This window comes from Delphinus delphis, chromosome 5 (genome assembly GCF_949987515.2).
Source record: "Delphinus delphis chromosome 5, mDelDel1.2, whole genome shotgun sequence".
Classification (NCBI taxonomy): Eukaryota; Metazoa; Chordata; class Mammalia; order Artiodactyla; family Delphinidae; genus Delphinus; species Delphinus delphis.
Window position 1 is genome coordinate 76,307,370 of NC_082687.1, and position 18,937 is coordinate 76,326,306.

Consider the following 18,937-nt stretch of genomic DNA (forward strand, 5'->3'; position numbering starts at 1 on the left):
CGTGGAGTTCCTGGGATTCTCCATGGTTTCTGATACACGTTCACTTTCACAGGCTGATCGTTTGCCTGTAATGACATCCTCAGCTGCCTAACACACGTCCTGTCCTTCAAGACTCAGTTTCAGCATCACCTTCTCCAGAAGATCTGGCCCCCTAGCCACCTCCAGCCCAGTGGTTAGGGTGCTGCTAAGTGCTCCGTGTCTTGAGGCATACCTCCCATATTATACCACTTTTTGTGCCCTACTGCCACTTTAGTATCTGTTTCTTCTAGGTGAGAACACCCTGAGGACAGAAGCTGTGCTTTGTGTCACTGTGTTCCCGGTGCCTGGCTACAGGAGGCCCCCACTAAGTCGGAGGGTAAAATGCCCACACCCCCTTTCCGGGATCCTCAGAGAAGTATGAGACACTGAATTTTAAAATTTCTTGCGAATTACTTTTTCACATGGAGCCTAAATTGAAATTTAGAATCACAAAACCACAGCACTTTCTAAACGGAAAGGACTTAGAAGTTATCTAGAGGAGTTGTTTTCAATTAAGAGTCTGTAGACTAGTGCAAGTTTCCACACTCCAAGGAAAAATGAGAAAAATATGAGCAATGGAGCAGATTAAAAAAAATTCAGGTTAAATGCATTCAGTTTAAATAATATTTCCTATTCTGAGATTATCTCTCCCTCTCATTTTAAGGTTAGTTATGAATTATATGCTTGTAGTTTTAATTGTTCTATTAAATAAAAAATTCTGGAAACTCCAGCCCTTGTGTCTTTCCCCTCAGAACTAAGACCCAGAGAGATTGTGGCCCTGCTCACAGCCAAACCAAGAAATAAACATTTCAGTCTGGTATCTTTCTGCTGTTGTGTGTAATGCAATTGTGTACATTCAAAAATTTTATAGCTATGTTTGTTGTGATTGGTTTTCCGTTCAGCATTTTAAATTAAGGAATGAAATAATCGGTTAACATATTTGTTGTGTTATAATCAGAAACAGGCTTGCTCTCTGAGAAGTATCTATAACCATATGACATTGCTGTCTGTCAGTATTTGGTGAGGTTTTAAGAAATGTCAGAGTCTTGAAATTATATCTATGTAATATTAATATTGAGTTTGATATGGAAATAAAGACTGTTTTCTTTCAAGTTTTGGATGCTTCTTAAGTTTGAAGGTGTTCTAAGCACCTTAAAGAAAGAATTTAAAGAGACTTTGGATTCGGCTATTGATGTAATTCTGATCTTAAACATCTGAATACTGTCCAGCAAAAAAATTCCACTTCTAAAAGTTTATCATAATAAAATAATGAGAGATGCATGCAGAAATGCATGTATAAAGGTATTCATTAAAACATTTGTGTTAATGAAGATTAGAAAAAAAATAAATGTCCAGTTATAAAGAATTGGTTAAATATTTCGATCTAGTCATTTTACAGAAGGTGCTTTGGTTATTAAATAGGGCTATATTTTTATCTTCTTCTAGATACTGTATTTTCTAATTTTTATCTACCACAAACATTTTGTACTTATATAACTGAAAAATCTGACATTATAATGTAATAGCTAATCAAAGTTCAGTATATGAAACTCTGTTACAATTTTTTAACTTTAGCTTTTACATCTTCTGTTTTTATGTAGTTTAGCTTAACTTCAGCACCTGACGCTGAGCTGCTATAGAACAGCACACAATCCAATGGAAAGCTGTCATTTTCATTTTGAACACTGTGTTCTCCTGCAAGTTCACATCTGAGGCCTGTACATTCTAATCAAGTATCAAGAAGGACACGCACAACCATAAACTCAAAGATCTAGAAAACATTTGAAGATGTAATCAGTTGAAATATTCCTTTTTTTCTCTAGACCTGGCTGCATCTTAGCTCGGAGTAAGAATTTTGGCCATGGCTTTTGCCAGGGTTGCAGCCTAAAAGCCAGAATGAATAGTATCTTTAGTATTTGCAGCTCAGAATTCTCTCTCTGAAAGAGGAAGACAAGAGGTGCCTGATTCCATCACAGCTATGTATGCCTGTGTGTGCCCCTGTGTGCACACGAGTGTGTGTGCATGTATGTGTGTGTCTGAGAGAGGAGGGAGAAGGGGAGAGGAGGCGAGGGGATGGGGGAGAGGCAGAGAGAGAAAGAGAGAAACTGAGTGGGATTGTGTAAAGGGTTTCTGTTATCTTCGGCACTAGGTTAATTTGTCCTTTTAAAGTTCTTATAGACTCTGACAGTTCTTCCTAGTAGTTGTCCTACTTTTAATTCATTAATTAATTAATTGTTCAATGTCTGACTCCCTTTCTAGAAGGTAAGAGACATGAGGGCAGGAGCCATGTCTCCACCCCCATCTCTGTTTCCTTAGTTCCTAGCACAGTGCTTTTTGCATATGTAGTGAGGATTTAATAAATATTAGTTGAATAAATGCATGCATAGATCTCAAAAAAACCTTATTTTTTTTTTTACCTTGTCTAACAGCGTCTGTGGCTGCTGTAGCTTCCCCCTCACCCTTCTTCCAGCTGCTTCTTAAAGCCACTTTTAGGACAGGAGAGGACCATTTCCGCAGACTGAAGGAGGCGCTTGTCGGTTACTTCTGCAGCAGGAGGGTTGACCCACCCTCCATCCATTGAGAGCTTCGAAAGGTGAGACCTAGGCTTCAGCCCTGTTTTTTTTTTTTTTTTCTGCTTAAAAATTTTATTTTATTTTATTATTATTTTTTTACATCTTTATTGAAGTATAATTGTTTTACAATGACGTGTTAGTTTCTGCTTTATAACAAAGTGAATCAGTTATACATATGTTCCCATATCTCCTCCCTCTTGCGTCTCCCTCCCTCCCACCCTCCCTATCCCACCCCTCCAGGTGGTCACAAAGCACAGAGCTGATCTCCCTGTGCTATGCGTCAGCCCTGTTTTATGGACGTTAGGATCGGTGTTTGCACATCCCTTCTTAGCTGCTCCTATGCTCTAGATAGTTCCGTGACAAAAGCCAAGCATCTATTTCACCGTCTGCAGAAATATAGGGCTGTCGCCTTTTTAGGGAGGCTGATTTGGATGCCAGTGTGACTGTGGGAACCTCAGCTCTCTCATAGACAAAGTACACATCCATCTTTAACTTGTGCAACATGCCAGGCTTTGCCTCGGGGAAGCTTGGTGCAGGCAGGCATTTTTGTCTGTGCTCTTCACTGCTGTCTCCATCCCTAAGGACAGGGCTTGAATGCCCACTCTGTGGGCCCTCAGTAACTATTTGCTGAATGAGTGAATGAATGATGAAATAGCCTCATAGCCGGTGAATGTCGTCTTGTGTTTGATGCGCCATTTTGCCTGTATTTCACCCAGTTAAGAACTTGAAATGTGTGCTGTTTATGAAGAGGGCAACCTTTTGCTCACCCTTCCCACCCCCAATCCCCCATCACAGTCTTGATACTCTGCTGCACAGTCCTTCTAAACTGGATGCCAGTTCTCCCATTTTCCTTTAGAGAACAGGCCAAACCATAAATGTTGGCAATCATGTGCTAGTGAGTATGTTGTTACAAAATTTCCAAATCTTCTGATCAACCCACAGACTTTACAAGTATAATAAATTCACTTTTTTTTTTGGTAAAATGCTATACTTTCAAATCAATGTTTTCCATAAGAATACTGATCTTTGCTGTGTGATTCAGAAATCAGAGAACAAATGGTGATAATATATGCTAAAATTAAAATTAGTCCACCTCCTTTTATAAACAAGAAACTTGTCACTTCCCAGTTTGCCTTTTCTCTCAGGAAGTTCAGAGTTATGCCCACTCGTGCTACCTATTCTTACCCTCAATTTTCTGAAACAGGGATTTCATCTCTGTTTCCCTTCAGTATTCTGTTATTTTAAACTTAAAAAAATATATATATATGTGGCATTATGCTTTGTTGAAAGTAGCCTCAAATTCTTTTTTGGTAGATGGTAAATTGTAATTAATGAGAAGGTGCTTTTCAAAGCCTGCCTTCCCTGATGGTATCAATGCCTCCCTCTAGCTCACTGGATATCAACCCTCTTCATGAGCCCTATTTTTCCAGTGTCACAGGCACTGGGAAATAGGCATGTTATTGCTAGAATGTAAGCGTACAGCAGAAAGAGCCCCGGGTTTGGAGTCAGCAGAACTGGGCTCTTATTACAACTCCATGTACTACTGGAGTGATCTTGGACAAGTCACTTAACCTCGGTTTCTCTTCTATACAGTGGGTATACAATCACTTGCTCTACCAACTACCTTGGGTTCTTGAAATGTAAATGAGATGAGAAGTGTCCATGTGTTTTGTAAACATTGCAGTTGTTTACACAGCTGTGTCTCCACAAGTCTGTATATTCCTTAAGATCAGGGACTACATCTTGTTCATATTTGTGTCCCTAGGGCTCGTCCTGTTTACCAGAACTGAAGCCACAGAGGGCACTGAACGTGGGGGACACTAATTGATTCATTGTTTCCTTTCAGAAAAGTTCCACTGGTGTCTGTTCATTAATAAGCCTTCATTGGTCAGCTGATCTTAATTGAGTACCTTCCACATGCTTTCTACTACCCCTAGGATATTTAATTGAGGAAAAAGTATGGAGGATAAACACAGAAAAATGAAAATGCACACACACACTGTTACAGATTTGTAAATGTCAGAGGTCACAGAATGGTGGCTTAAGGGCTAAATCTGCCTTTAGATGTGCTTTCTTTGGCTCAAACATTAATTGTTTCAATGTAAACAAATAACTTAAAATCCAGAGATGTGGATTTTGCTTTCTCTTGAAATTGTGAACAGCTGGTCATACCAGGCCGGTCCCTCCACAGGGACAGCTGGCAATACAGCTGCAGCCATTTCAGGCACATCCTCGACAGGCCAGTCCAGAGGCAGCCCTGACACCCCCCGTTGTCTCCTGAACACCAAGGCAGATAGGAGCTACCATTTACGATCACATTTATTATGCTTGCATTTAGGTGGTAGCACTTACTGCATACCAGGCACTATTCTAAGCTCTTTGGTTACCTATCCATCTAGATATCTACCCATGAATTACAGGTAGGGAAATTGAGGCACAGTTAGTGTGTGGCGGATCAGGAGTCTGGCTCGCAGGTTCTGGCTCTTAATCGCTCAGCTATATCACATCTTGGTGGGGAGGGAAGGGTATCAAAAATCATACCTAAGTGCCGTGCAAGGTTGAGCCAGAGCCTCTCGTGCAGGACACTGTGTTCTGTCTAATTAGAGAAAGATTCATAAAAGAAGTGATTTTTGTAGAGTTTTAAAGGTAAAGAGACTCATGAGTCCAGGCAGGTTCAGAGCACCGTGCAGAGACCTCATTGGAGATCTGAGCATTGGGGCATCTGAGCCTCCTCATTGGAGGCCTGGCTAACTGAGCTGCGTGAGGGCGCAGACGGAAGACAAGCAGGAGGTGAGGTGTGGCAGCCGGGACTTGGAGCTTGGATCTGATACCCCAGGGAAGGGGACTGCCCTGGGTAGCTGAGGGAGGCCGGCGATAAGGTTGAAGTCCTGTTGGACCAACGTGATGTGGGATGAATCTGCGTTCTTACAGGAGTCCTGCTGAACTTATTCATTGCTTTCACAATAAAGTCAATTTTGTAACACAGGTGTCCCTATAATACTGGCCTGACTGTTTGCTTCTGCTTCGGTCCCTGAGCGTATGAGCAAACACTTCAGACACTACAGCGAGCAGAAACTTGAGACAGAGCTTATCTTGTAATGCTGGGTTTTGCATCATATCCAGGGTGTGGTGTTACTTTAGAAGGCAAGTTCAATAATGATGTGTTTACGGGTTGAGCAAACAGTGCCTGTGCCCTGCGAGGGCTCAGGATTTATACTTTGAGAGCCCAGCAAACTGATTAATTTAGCTGGTCAGCGGGCTTAGTACCTGGATGTAGCAAATTGTCCCCATATATGCAACATATATATGTGTGAATGTGTGTGTGTATATTTACATTGAGTATTTAAGTAGCCCCTTGTATTTAATCATACTTATTTACAAAATAGCCCAGGGAAGCTTGGAGATGTTAAATGAATCCATAAAGCTAATTCAGGCAAGCCTTGGTCATTGACCCACCCAGTGTGTCCTCTCTTGTTTCATGTGATATATTAAATAAAGCATTTTGTGTTTTTGGTGTAACCCAACGATATAATGAAGTGACAAAAATGAATGTTAAAAGCATTTGGGTCACCTAAACTGCCTTCTTTAGAAAATAAAAATGCCTATTAAACAGTTACACTCTTTATTCTCTTGGCCTATTTTTATTTCTCTCTCCAGGAGAGAGATTGGAACCATGTTTATTACTCTGTTCTTAACAGGTCTTGTCAACTACCGTCATACAGTAAGTGTTTATAAGCATCGGTAATAGTGAATTGCAGCCCACACCCCTGCCTAATCTCTGTTGCCCTGCTTTATTGCCCTTAGATAATTTCTTCCATTTCTATTTTTGCCTTTTCAAGGACAATGCAAGGCAGGATAGTTATGTGATTCAGGACTTTTAAACACATTTGAAATATGGCAATCACTTGTTATTCTTGATAACAAACTTAAAGGCAAGCTTTCAAGCACTGACTTGTCTTCTCCCTGCTCATTCCAGCTACTACAGACTTAAAGAGAAGGGCTTTGAAATTATCTCCTTAATTGGGCTGCAGGTCACTGCTATTTGTAGAAGTGGTTTTGGGATGCAGGTGTTGGTTTTGGGGGCCCCCTTTGCTGTGGTTTTATATGTCTTGTTTTCATTGCTACACTGGCTTCAAGGACCAGGCAATATCCTTGGCTTCCTCTGGGGGGAGTGGCAAGGGGCACACGTGGATTGTTCTATTCTCTTTGAGGTAGATGCCATCTGACCCTGGCCCTCCTTTTTTCTGTTCTTTTAGGTGTTCTGGGCTTGAGTTTCTGCTCCTTGTGGAATAGTCATCAGATGTCCACATACAGACTTTTGTTGCACTTAGAGCTATGCTAGGAGAAGCATGAAATTACTTCCCAAAGGATGTGGTTCCTGCCTCCTTGAGAACTAGAAAAGGGAAGGTCGTGGTTGGAGCAGTAACCCATCCTAGGTGACTGTCAGTTTCCTTATTTGTAAAGTGTCAAGGTCAGACAAGATTGCCTCTAACATCTTTTTCTGCTCAAATTTTCTATGAGCCAAAGAAGGCTGAGAACCCATCTAAACTGAGAATCCTGTAATTTTAAGAAATTTCTGGAAGAATGGGATGGTGGCACCAGCCAACAAGACTGAGATAAAGTTTGCAGTCAAATGGAATTAAGGATAAACCCAGTTCTGCCAGTTCCTTGCTCTGCAACCTTTAGCAAGTCACTTCTCTTTGAGCCTTAAGTCTCTCATCTTTAAATGAAAATACTACAGTCTACCTAGCAGAGTTATTGTGTGGATATAAGACACACACATAGCGTATTTGTAATGCTACATGCATAGCTGACACAGAGGACCCACTCTGTAAATGGTTAAAGTTACTCTGATGACAGTGATCTTATGAGTGTATGGTTTGGGGAATAGCTAAGGGTTTGGAATAGATTTGATCTAAGGAAGATGGCATGTGAAGAAGTCTTTGAAGTTGAAATAGGACTAAGAATGATTTTGAGGATAGGGTAGCTACTGAAAGAAATGATGCCAAGGGTGTGATAAGAAACTGAGGTGAAGGGCACTGATGGGCAAGATCATTTATTCACTTTTTTTCTAGCACTTGCTACAGGTGTAGATACTGTCAAGATACTTTCAATGAGACAATCTCCTCATGGTCAGTATTGTCTTGTGCCTTGTCCAGCATGTTAGCTTCCAGATGCAGTCATTCTCTGTATTCAAAGATGGTGGCATGTTGATGACATATTGTTCCTCTTGCTATCCGTAGTGGATATGGGCGTGTCTGAAAAGACCAACTCAGGATCAAACCCAAATATGCTCCAAAACCCAAATATGGACATTGCTTTTGTTTTGTAGCTACTATCTTGCATAGAGTGCGTGTCGCTTTTATTGTTTCTGCCAACATCTGGATTCTTGGCTACTTCTCCTTACTTTAGATCTTTTTAACCTGGACTCCTCTAGTCTCGGGGGATTTTTGAAGTCCTTGAAATTCTTTGCAGAATTGCATGTATATCAGCCTATGTGCATTTTGGGAGGCGGGGGCGGGGTGGGGACCTGGCCAAAGCAAAGGGATCAGACTCAAAAAAGCCAAGAACTGCTGCCGAATGTGTCTTAGACTAGGAAGGAATTAAAATGGTTTCACAAGATGAAAACATGGTCTAACACAAACACAGAGATATCCCCGAATACCTGTTTGCTTCCATAGCTCTAATAGGTCCGCATCTTCTCCTTTCCTCTAACAAACAGCGCAACGGATGAGTCTCTTTGGCAAGATCTTCACAGTTTCCAAGCAGCTCTTCATGACATGATCCGGAGTCTGGTTGAACGGTCTGGAGGGTTTCTGGTGAGTGGATGTGAAGACTTTGCACTTTCTTCATTGTCCCTAGAAAGAGCATTAACAATTAAAAACAATTAAAAAAAATTTCTTTAGGAAGACTAAAGAGTCAGAGAATAGCGTTTCCAGAGAAAGAAATGAAAACTGATTTTGACAACAGCAACTTGGAAGTGTAAAGTAAAAGTGGCAGGGTAAGATTTTTAAAGGAAAAGAAGGAAAAGTACTTGTTATCCAGATTTCATTTGCAAAGAGAATCAGTCCTTTGTGCCTGGCTTTGCCTCTGGGCCAGCAGGGGCCACAGGGCCACGCCCCAAGGTTGGTTTGGGATCCTTTCAGTCTCTTCCTCCTTTTCTTCCTTGCCCTCCTCCTCCTCTTCCTCCTCCTCCCCTCCTCCTCCTCCCCTCCTCCTCCTCCCCTCCTCCTCCTCCCCTCCTCCTCCTCCCCTCCTCCTCCTCCCCTCCTCCTCCCCTTCCTCCTCCCCTTCCTCCTCCTCCCCTTCTCCTCCTCCCCTTCTCCCCCTCCTCCTCCCCCTCCTTCTCCCCTTCCTCCTCCTCCTCCCCTCCTCCCCCTCCTCCTCCCCTCCTCCTCCCCCTCCCCCTTCCCCTCCCACTCCTTCTTCTCTACTCTCTCACATGTGCGTACACACACACACACACACACACACACACACACACACAGACACACTCTCATCTTTAAAAGAAACAAACTTTATCACCAGTGTTAGGATTTGGAACATCTTAAGGAGATGTTGACCACCACAAATATAGATTAGGAAAGGAAGTGAATTTTAGCTGAACCTGTTTTGAAAATACAGAATTTCTGTTTTAAGAACAAGTGGAAATAAATAAATAGAATTTTTTGAGCCTCTGTGAGTCCAAAGCTTCTATTAAGCTTTCTGAGAGAGTCAAAAGGCCAAAGTTTATCATTTGTCAAATTATTACATAGATGCAATGATTCTATTAGATACTGGCCATAGAAGTTGCTCTCTAGAAGTTTACTTTCTAGTCTGGGAGACAGACCTCACATACGTGGAACAAACTAAGGAGAATAAAGTACAGTCAGACTTCTGAGAAGGGAAGGCTTAAGTAGGCTGGAAGAATGCATTAGATCAGCAACAGACAAATACTGAAAGTACTTCAATAGGGAAATGGGTAAATAAAAGTGGTGGTTTCGAACCATGGAGTACTATTCAGCAGCCAAAAGTATTGAAATAAATCTATATGAAGCCACATGTATACGTTTCAAAATACTGTTAAATAAATAAAGCAATTTTTAGGATATGTATAGCATTATACCAAATATTTAAGAAAAACACATAAAATAACATCATTTATTCTGTGCGTGTGTGTGGTGTGTGTGTGTGTGTGTGTGTGTGTGTGTGTGTGTGTGTATTTCTTTTTAAAGATTTGGAAGGAAACACCTTGACTCATAATCATGGTTACTTTTTGAGGATGGAGAGGAGATCAGGATAAGGATGTCAGTCAAAAATCTCTTTAGTTTCCATGTGTTTTGTGCTGATTTTGCATTTCGTAATTTACTCTGCTGACTGGGAGTCTAGAGGCCCAGCTTTCTTCTGCAGAAAGCAGTTGACGGTTTTGTAAATATCTTGCCTTCTCTTAATACACCACATGTCTTCCTGGTAGCCAGGGCCTCTCAGAGGTCCCGAGAGCTGGGTCTCTTCCATTATTTTGAGGCTTCCAGCACAGTAATAAATGAAGAAATGCCAGAAGAATGTTACAATCAGCACAGTACATTTAAAATGTTTATATTTAGCCATTAAAGTTGTTCAATGAGTCCTTTCTCTTCAATCCTATCAGGGTATCTCTGTGATAACATCAAAAGTCTATATTTTAAATCCTGGGCCAATGGTCCTCCTGCTGCACTCCTCCAAGTGGCTCCGGGGAACCAGAGAAAGGCTCTGCGTGAAGCAGGCTGATGGAATGATAGTGGGAGGCGTGTGAAGGCAAGCTCTAGTGCCTTCAGTCCTTCCCCAGGGTTCGAGTTTTCCCCCAGGCCTGGCATTTGTATCTATAGGTCTCACCTGCAAAATGGGTTGAGTTTCAGCTCTATGCATGTGTCCTAGAACATCAAATGGAGAAAATTTCACCTTTCCAATCATCCTCCCCTGGCCCCGTCAGGGCATTTAAGGTCAAACGGGCTTTCAGTACACACTGTGTCAGCCCAGCCCAACAGTGCCTCCCCCCATGTTCAAAGAGAATTGGGGTTAAATGTATCGTCGGTACAGTTTCATAGACTGTAAAATGTCCAACCATTTGACTTCTTAAGTAGGAAATGTTCACCCCAAGAAAAAGTTGCAAAGGGGCATAAAATATTAAAACTTGCATCTATTTCACTTTATAAAAGGGAAATGGATTTCATCTTTAAGTTTTTGCACTTGGTGAAATTCTCATAAGTATCTGGAGAAGTTGATAGCCTTAGCCAATTATGAACACACTTCTGAAACGTTCTGAAGAGGTTTGTCCCTCTAGTCTCCCTCTTTTTAATATTATATCGAGAGTTTATGTCTAATCTAAAGCATTCTCATTATGACAGCACTACTAATCATTTGAATGAATACATTCATATAAACAAATACTACACTCCAAAGAGAATCAAATGCTAATGCACATTTTATTAGATAAAAAGACAGACAATATAATCATACTTGAATTTCAGGGAATCAAATGTAGTAAAACAAAGTTTACATCAGAGCCCAGGGCCGGGTTTAGGTTAGCCATACATGCCTTCATTTTTCCAAGTTTGGAAAGTTTGCTCGTTCGAGCTGAGGGCTACTTCACCAGACTAACAAAAAGGAAAATGTCTATCAGTTTTTTCTTTTGTTCTTTTCAGATCCTGTTCAAGTGCACACAGAACTAGCAGGTTCACCAGAAAAGCTATTGAGCGTTTGCTGGAACACATTATGCAGGGTGAATTTCTTCTGGAATGTTGCCAAGGGTTTTTTATGCTTCTGTGGTAGGCATTTCTGGAACATTGTCATTTAGCCAAGCAAAGAACATTTGTTTAAAGGATAGAAAGTGTTTAAAAATTCTTGTTTGTTTAAAAGCAAGTTAAATAGCAATATGAGTTGAGGGTAGGGCAGGGAAAAGCACTTATTTCTCTAAGTGATCTGATTAGGTCATTTAATTTGGGGGGGGGGTGTTAACAGAGTCATAGTTTCTCCTAAAATAATTATATATTAATACTGTTTTCTAGAAAGTGTCTTCCAGTGCCTACTTTTCTTTGATGTGATTAGCTGTTGTTTTCAAAACTGAAAATTTACTTTAGAGATTTCTCACGTGTCTGTGTATATAGGAGCTACTAGTAATGGCTAAAAAAATTGGAAGTGCAGAGAACATGCTAAATTAGGATTTCTTTTTTCACTTATAATTCCAGAACTACATCAAAAAAATAAAATAAAAAAGGAAAACGTGAAAAGATCTCTAAATTAGAGGAGATAATATTTTTAAAGTATTGCAAATTGGAGTATAAATCCCAAGTTCAAATTTTTTTTTTTTTATGTTGGGGGTAGGAGTTTATTAATTTATTAATTTATTTTTGCTGTGTTGGGTCTTCGTTTCTGTGCGAGGGCTTTCTCTAGTTGTGGCAAGTGGGGGCCACTCTTCATCGCGGTGCGCGGGCCTCTCACTGTTGCGGCCCCTCTTGTTGCAGAGCACAGGCTCTAGACGCGCAGGCTCAGTAGTTGTGGCTCACGGGCTTAGTCGCTCCGCGGCATGTGGGATCTTCCCAGACCAGGGCTCGAACCCGTGTCCCCTGCATTAGCAGGCAGATTCTCAACCACTGCACCACCAGGGAAGCCCCCAAGTTCAAATTTTGACATGTTAAAAAATACAATACATAAACACTTTCCGAGAAATTCCTCTCTAATGAGTAGTAAAATCTGATCCCAAATCACTTCACTTTAAGAAGTTTCATTAATACCAATGTCTGCATCATACTTTCTGTAATACCCAGTGATATATATAAAGGCTCTTATTAAATGTGGCAAGGAAAAATCCTAAGTATAAAAATTTGAATTTTGTCTCTGCCATTCACTGGCTGTGTGATCTTGGGTAAGTTACTTAGCTTCTCTGAGCTTCAGTATCCTCATCAGTAAGATAGGAGTAGTAATACCTATCTCATGGGACTGTTGTAAGGATCAGAGATGTTTGTAAGGAATCTCAACAGAGCCTAGCATTTTGTAAAGGCTTAAAAAATATTCAGGCTTAAATGAGATAATATTAAAAAATATATATATTCATCATTCATTCATCAATATTCATTCCTTTCTCATCTTTCCCAATCCATTCCACCAGTATAAGTCAATCTGGAGATTAAAATAGGCAAAACTGTGATCTAAGTTAGAACTGTGTTGTTTTAGTGTTAGGATATTCCTGGCTGCTTCATTTTACACTTGGACTTTAAATATACAAGTTTCTATAAACATTCTTTAAACAAAGTTAAACTGTTTTTATTTTGATGAAGCTAGGACTGAGTCTGATATAATGCTTGGAGAACTAAATGACATGCAGGAGAATTTTGTTTCTGTAGGGCTGACCCTATCATGAAAATGTACTCAGTGAAAAGTAAATATGGTGCTACCTTCTCCTACTCAGTATTTAAATTAACTCTTAAAGAAAAATATGACAATTCTCCTTTTATATATATTCAAGTTCGGGTTATGATCTTATACTTGGCTCCCTTCAATTGAGTTTTGTTATGTACTTGGCATGTTCCCAGAACCAAACCTCCCATCTGTAACCTGCACCTACAGTTCACAGTATTCAGCCCAGAGAGCTCTGCACTTCCGGGCCACTCAGGTACCTGCAAGCTTGGGCTATGGGCTTTCACACCAGTTTCTTGGCCAGTTTAGACACTGCAAACATTTGGGCGTTCCAGTTTCTGCAGTTTTGCTTTGGTTCTTTAAAAACAGCTCTTCCCCCACCCCTGGCACATCACCATTCTCCAAGGCATTCATTGTGAGATGGGAAGGCTGGTGTCTGTCATTTGCATTCCAGATTGAAATGAACAGAATCTAGACTTTCTCTCTCTCTCTCTCTTTCTTTGGTGCCATGACAAACAAAGGAAGATATGAGATGTGTTTATTTTTTTGTAAAATGCAGAAGTATCATTTCCAGGAGATGTTGAGCTTTCCTCATTTGCTTTGGACTGTTTGCATAAACTATAGCCCCATGCTTTTTTAAATGAACATTTTAAAAAATTAATTAATTAATTAATTTGGCTTTGTTGGGTCTTAGTTGTGGCACGCAGGATCTTCGTTGTGGCATGCGGGGGCTTTCATTGCGGCAAGCGGACTCTTGGTTGCAACGTGTGGGCTTCTTTCTAGTTGTGGCGCATGGGCTCCAGAATGCGGGGCTCAGTAGTTGCAGCACACAGGCTTAGTTGCATGTGGGATCTTAGTGCTCTGACCAGGGATCGAACCCGTGTCCCCTGCACTGAAAGGCAGATTCTCAACCACTGGATCACCAGGGAAGTCCCCATAGCCCCAGTTTTTAATAGATACGTGGAAAGTATGAATTTGGTGGAGATGTTGAGAGGAGAAGATGGTGATGTGGGAAAACTATTTCTTTCTCATTTGCCATGAGGCATTTAATTCCTGGAAAGAACATATATAATGGCAAATAAAACGTCTTGGTCTTTGGGGCCAGAATATCTGTTGTGAGTGTGTGTTATGAGTCTCACAGAGGCTCGGTGCAGGTTTGTGCATTTACGGCTCTCAGAGCCTTGGCTCCTGTGGTTCTTCCCCCTGCACAGCATATTCTTCCAAGGCAAAGCAGCTTGCTGTTAGACCAGGATCTTTGGATAAAGAACAGATATGATAAATTCATAACAATTTCCGATTTCTTTTACAAGAACCATTTAAAAAGAGAATGTTAGGAAAGAGTGGCACCAAAATGGCACCCTCCCTCAAATGGATTCTAGTCTGAGGGGTGGAGTTGGAGGCAGATGTGATATGACGTAAATGGGGGTTCTTAAATATTTAAAAATGTTCATTGGGAGGATAATACTGAGAATCTATGGGTCAATATAATGCTATTTAACATTATAAGTTTTGGTTAAGGTAAACCATTAAAATTTGGAGAGTTTACAGCTCAGGCATCAGCATTACTTCCCACTTTCCCTCTTCCCCCCACCATCTTCTTCCTCTCTTCTCAGCTTCTCTCTTGCAATGGGCAAGAAACCTGTCTTCTTCAAGATGCTTGTGACGTAGTAAAGGAGACCTCTAGGCAAAAAAATGCAGATAGGCCAGAGTGAAAAGGGCTATAGAGAAAAGGATATGTACCTGCCACAAAGGGAATTCAGAAGCATCAATCCAGAAGGGCTTCACGGAGGAGGTGTCTTGCAGATGCCTAGACAAACAGGAAGTGAGGAGCTAGTGGTGGCGATGGGATCCTGTGGAACTAGCACAGACAAAGGGCAAAGGCATATGAACCCTAATAATAGTAAGAGTGCCTAGTACTTGTTGAGAGTTTATTGTGTGCAGCCCCCTGCCAACTATTTTTCATGGATTATCTCATTGAATTCTCACATGAAAGTTTTGGGGCAGATTTTATCCCTATTTTAATCAAGAGAAAATTGAAGCAGAGCAAGGTTATGCTGCTTGCCCACAGCTGCACGCTAGAGAGTGGGAGAGCCAGGATCTGAACCCCAGAGCCCAGGTTCTTAACCTCTTCAGCAAGGGTCTGCTGTTTGGGGACTACTGAGCGGCTCGATAGAGCTAGAGCCCAGTCTGTTTCTTGAAGGTGTGGTGGGAGATTGTTTCATTTTTATCTGGGGAGTGATATGTTTCCTAATGAAAAATCTGGTCAGAATTTACAGATGGTTTTTTTGGGGGGGTGGGGTGGGGTGGGAGATGGGAGGTGAGGAGTGGGAGTGTGTAGTGAAATTTCAGTTTTTAAAATTAATTAATTTTTATTCTTTTGCTTGTATTTGTATGGAAGCAAACATTTCCTTAAAATTTCCTTAATTTTTCTTCTAGGCATATGTATTTGTGAAAGGTAACCTGTAGACAGCCTGGACATGGGGTGGGGTGCTGGAGGTGATGGTAGAGGTGTAGAGGGGAGCTGGGGTGTAGCACACTTGGGGGCAAGAGAATAATGAGGAGACTCCTGCCATCTCAGGTAAGAGATACTGATGATGATGATGAAGATGATAGTTACTGTTTAACTGCGTCCTTACCATGTGCCACCATATCCTTATTTAATCTTCACAGTTGCCCCATGAGATAAATAGTCATACTCTCAATGTACAAATGAAGGGACTGAGGCTCTCAGAGGTTAAATAACTTGACTAACGTCACACTGAAGGTAAGAAGCAGAGCCGGAACACGGATAAGGGTCTGTCTGATTTCAGACTCTTAACCCTTAAGCTGACAGCATGCTATGGTAAGTGAGGTAGGCGTACTTAGGGAAGCGTAGGGCTCCTGGAGTGTCATCCAAGTGTGGAGATGTCTAGGAAATAATAGAAATATACACATTTGGAAACTTGGAAGCTGACAGGTGACAGAGTCCGGGGGAGTGAATGTGTGTACAGGAAAATGTTGGGTGAGGATGGTGTCCTGGGAACCACTCCATGGAGGGAGACAAGATGGAACGTGAAAGACCTTTAGAAGAGGAGATGGGGAATGAAGACCCTACCCCTGGGCTCTGTGACTCACCCACTGGGTGGTTGTGGACAAGACCCTTACTTGGCATCTCAACCCCAGCACCTGTGAAAATGAAGAAAAGAACCCACTTCCCCATCATCAGTGAGGTGCATAAACATGCTTTAAGAACTCCAAAATTCTTTACGACAGAATGTGTATGAAGGCAAGAAGGGAGCAGTGGAGGCTCTGAGCCCAACAAGTGGGCTGAGGATGCTGGGGGAGCAGAGCTGTGCACTTTTAAGTAGGACAAGGGGAAGTTACTGAGATGTGCCTGTGGGCTGGGTTTGGATGGAAACTCTGGAAGAAAAAACTCCCTAAGGAAGTTTCAATAGTAGGACGAGAGAGAGGAACAGGAAGAGAGAAACTCTGAAGAATGTAAGTGAAGAGGCTGGTGCCACAGGAGGAACCTGGTCTGGGTCTGTAAGGTGGGGATTCCTGCCGCATCTCTGACCCTAACAGGCTCTTTGCCCTTTAGCACGTTGGCCTCCACTTTCTGGGCTTCTGTAAAAATGATTCGTTTGGTTAGCATAGATGGACCAAACCAGCCCAAATTGTGAGTAACGAGTACCACTGTATCTTACCCCTGGTCTCTGGCTCTGTGACACTGTGTTGCGAAGGTGGGTGAGGCCAAGAGAACAGAAGTCAGGGTTGATGAGTGAAATCTGCTGATGGTGTGTAATGAGGGTGGTGCTTCATCCAGGCCCCTGACCCAGCCCCAAGCAAACAGGAGACTCACAGTCCAGGACACTGAGAAGGGTCCGAGGAGAGCCCTCTCTGGAATTCTGGGGACAAGGTAATTACCCGTGAGATGTCAGCCTTGTGGCCTTGCCCCTATGGGGTGGACCTGGCTCCTTGGGAAAAGTCTCTGCTTTGTGAGGAGACTGAAAGAGGGCGTGCTGGGAGTGGCCAGATTCTTCTGAAAGGTGACTCCTGGGGTCTGGGCCAAGAAAGGTTTATGAACAGGAAAGGGGATTCACAGCAGGGCATACTTGAGAGGAATTGTTTAAGGCTTTAAACCCTTGCCAAGGCAAGTAACATGAGCCGGGACCTATAAGTTACTTTGGATCGATCTATCTATCATCTGTCTATCTATCTATCATCTATCCTGTGTAACCTGAAAATCCCCGGCAGCATTTGTGTTTTTGAACTCCCAGAGTGTGCCTCATGGGGAGGATGGAGTGGGGGAAGGGATTCCGCTGGGGACAGACAAAAGTGGGGATGCACTAGCTTTGAAGACCGAATTTCCGCCGTTTTTATGCCTGGGGTGTAACCAGAGACCAGTGTCAACAAGGAATCTGGCTCAGGAACGCTTTTGTTTGCAGCTCTCCTTGGGGCGTGACTTGCTTTTATCAGAGGTCAATGAATTGTAAATTGTGTAATTTCAGGTTCTGCTGAACGAGGGTAGGGGGGACTTTTGAGGGGGGTGGATGGTGGCACTCAGGCATCTAGGAAACTCTTGGTGTCTTGTCTGTGAGTCCAGACCTGGCCGCGTGGGACTTCACAGGGGAGAAGAAAATATACGTGGATTAGGGTGTTTACGTCTGAATTTGCTATAGCAAATGGATCTGTGTCAAATCTCCAAAACAAGTTAATATCCTATGTTCAGACCAGCAAAAGCAATAAAACCAAAAAAAAAAAAAAACCCAAAAAAAAGCAATAAAACCAGTTTTTGGTATGCTTGATTACACTTTTCTGGTTAAAACTATTTGTTGTGACCTACAAAGGTATATACCCTATGCTGTGGGGAAGGGTACCAAACGGGGAGCTTCCAAAAGTCTTAGTCATTTGTTTTTAAACAATTTTTTGACTTCTATTTTTTATTTTAAATTTTTAAATGGAAGTATAGTTGACGTATAATATATTAGTTTCAGGTGTGCAACATAGTGATTTGACATTTATATACATTAGAAATTGATCACCAGGATGAGTCTAGTAACCATCAGTCACCATACAATATTATTACAATATTATTGACTATATTCTCTGGGCTATATATTACATCCCCATGACTTGTTTATTTTATAACTGGAAGTTTGTACCTCTGGATCTCTTTCACCTATTTCGATGTACCTTTCCCTCTAGCGACCACCAGTTTCTCTGTATCTATGAGTCTGTATCTGTTTTGCTTGTTTTGTTTTTTAGATTCCACATACAAGTGAAATCATGCAATATTTGTCTTTCTCTGTCTGATTTATTTCACTTAGCACAATACCCTCTAGGTCCATCCATGTTGTTGCAAACAGCAAGATTTCATTCTTTTTTATGGCTCAGTAATATCCCATTGTGTACATAGGTCTTAAGCATTTTTTATCTACATTTCCCCTCCTATACCCTAGGATTTACAAAAGACTTGCTATTTATTCATGCACTCAACAAAAATCTATTGAGGATTTATCTTATTGCAGCCACTGTTCTAGGGGCTGAGGACAAAGAAATCAAACAAGCTATTGCTCTCCCAGAACCTACAATCTACTGGGGTGGGCCAGACAATAAAATTAATGTGTTGTATAATCTACCAACTAGTGAGACCTGCTAGGAAGAGAAATATAGAGGGCTCTAGGAGATGGAAAGGAGTAGTATCTCTGAGGAAGTGGAGTTGGAGCAGAAGTGAGGGAGTGAGCCCTGAGGCTGACTGAAGGAAGCAAGTCCAAGACAAAAGGGGCGGGGCTTCCCTGGTGGAGCAGTGGTTGAGAATCTGCCTGCTAATGCAGGGGACATGGGTTCGAGCCCTGGTCTGGGAAGATCCCACATGCTGCGGAGCAACTAGGCCCGTGAGCCACAACTACTGAGCCTGCGGGTCTGGAGCCTGTGCTCCGCAACAAGAGAGGCCGCGATAGTGAGAGGCCCGCGTACCGTGATGAAGAGTGGCCCCC

At 41.9% G+C, this 18,937-nt stretch overlaps 1 long non-coding RNA gene across 2 annotated transcripts in view; it reads left to right on the forward strand.

The window, feature by feature from the left end:
• The first annotated feature begins 269 nt into the window (after positions 1-269).
• The window catches only part of LOC132425479 (uncharacterized), a 53,545-nt gene continuing 34,877 nt past the window's right edge, over positions 270-18,937 (forward strand). For both annotated transcript variants that reach the window (XR_009519446.1, XR_009519445.1), the window contains exons 1-3: positions 270-394; positions 2,448-2,611; positions 8,314-8,410. This is a non-coding gene — a long non-coding RNA (uncharacterized lncRNA). The remainder of the gene's footprint in view (positions 395-2,447; positions 2,612-8,313; positions 8,411-18,937) is intronic.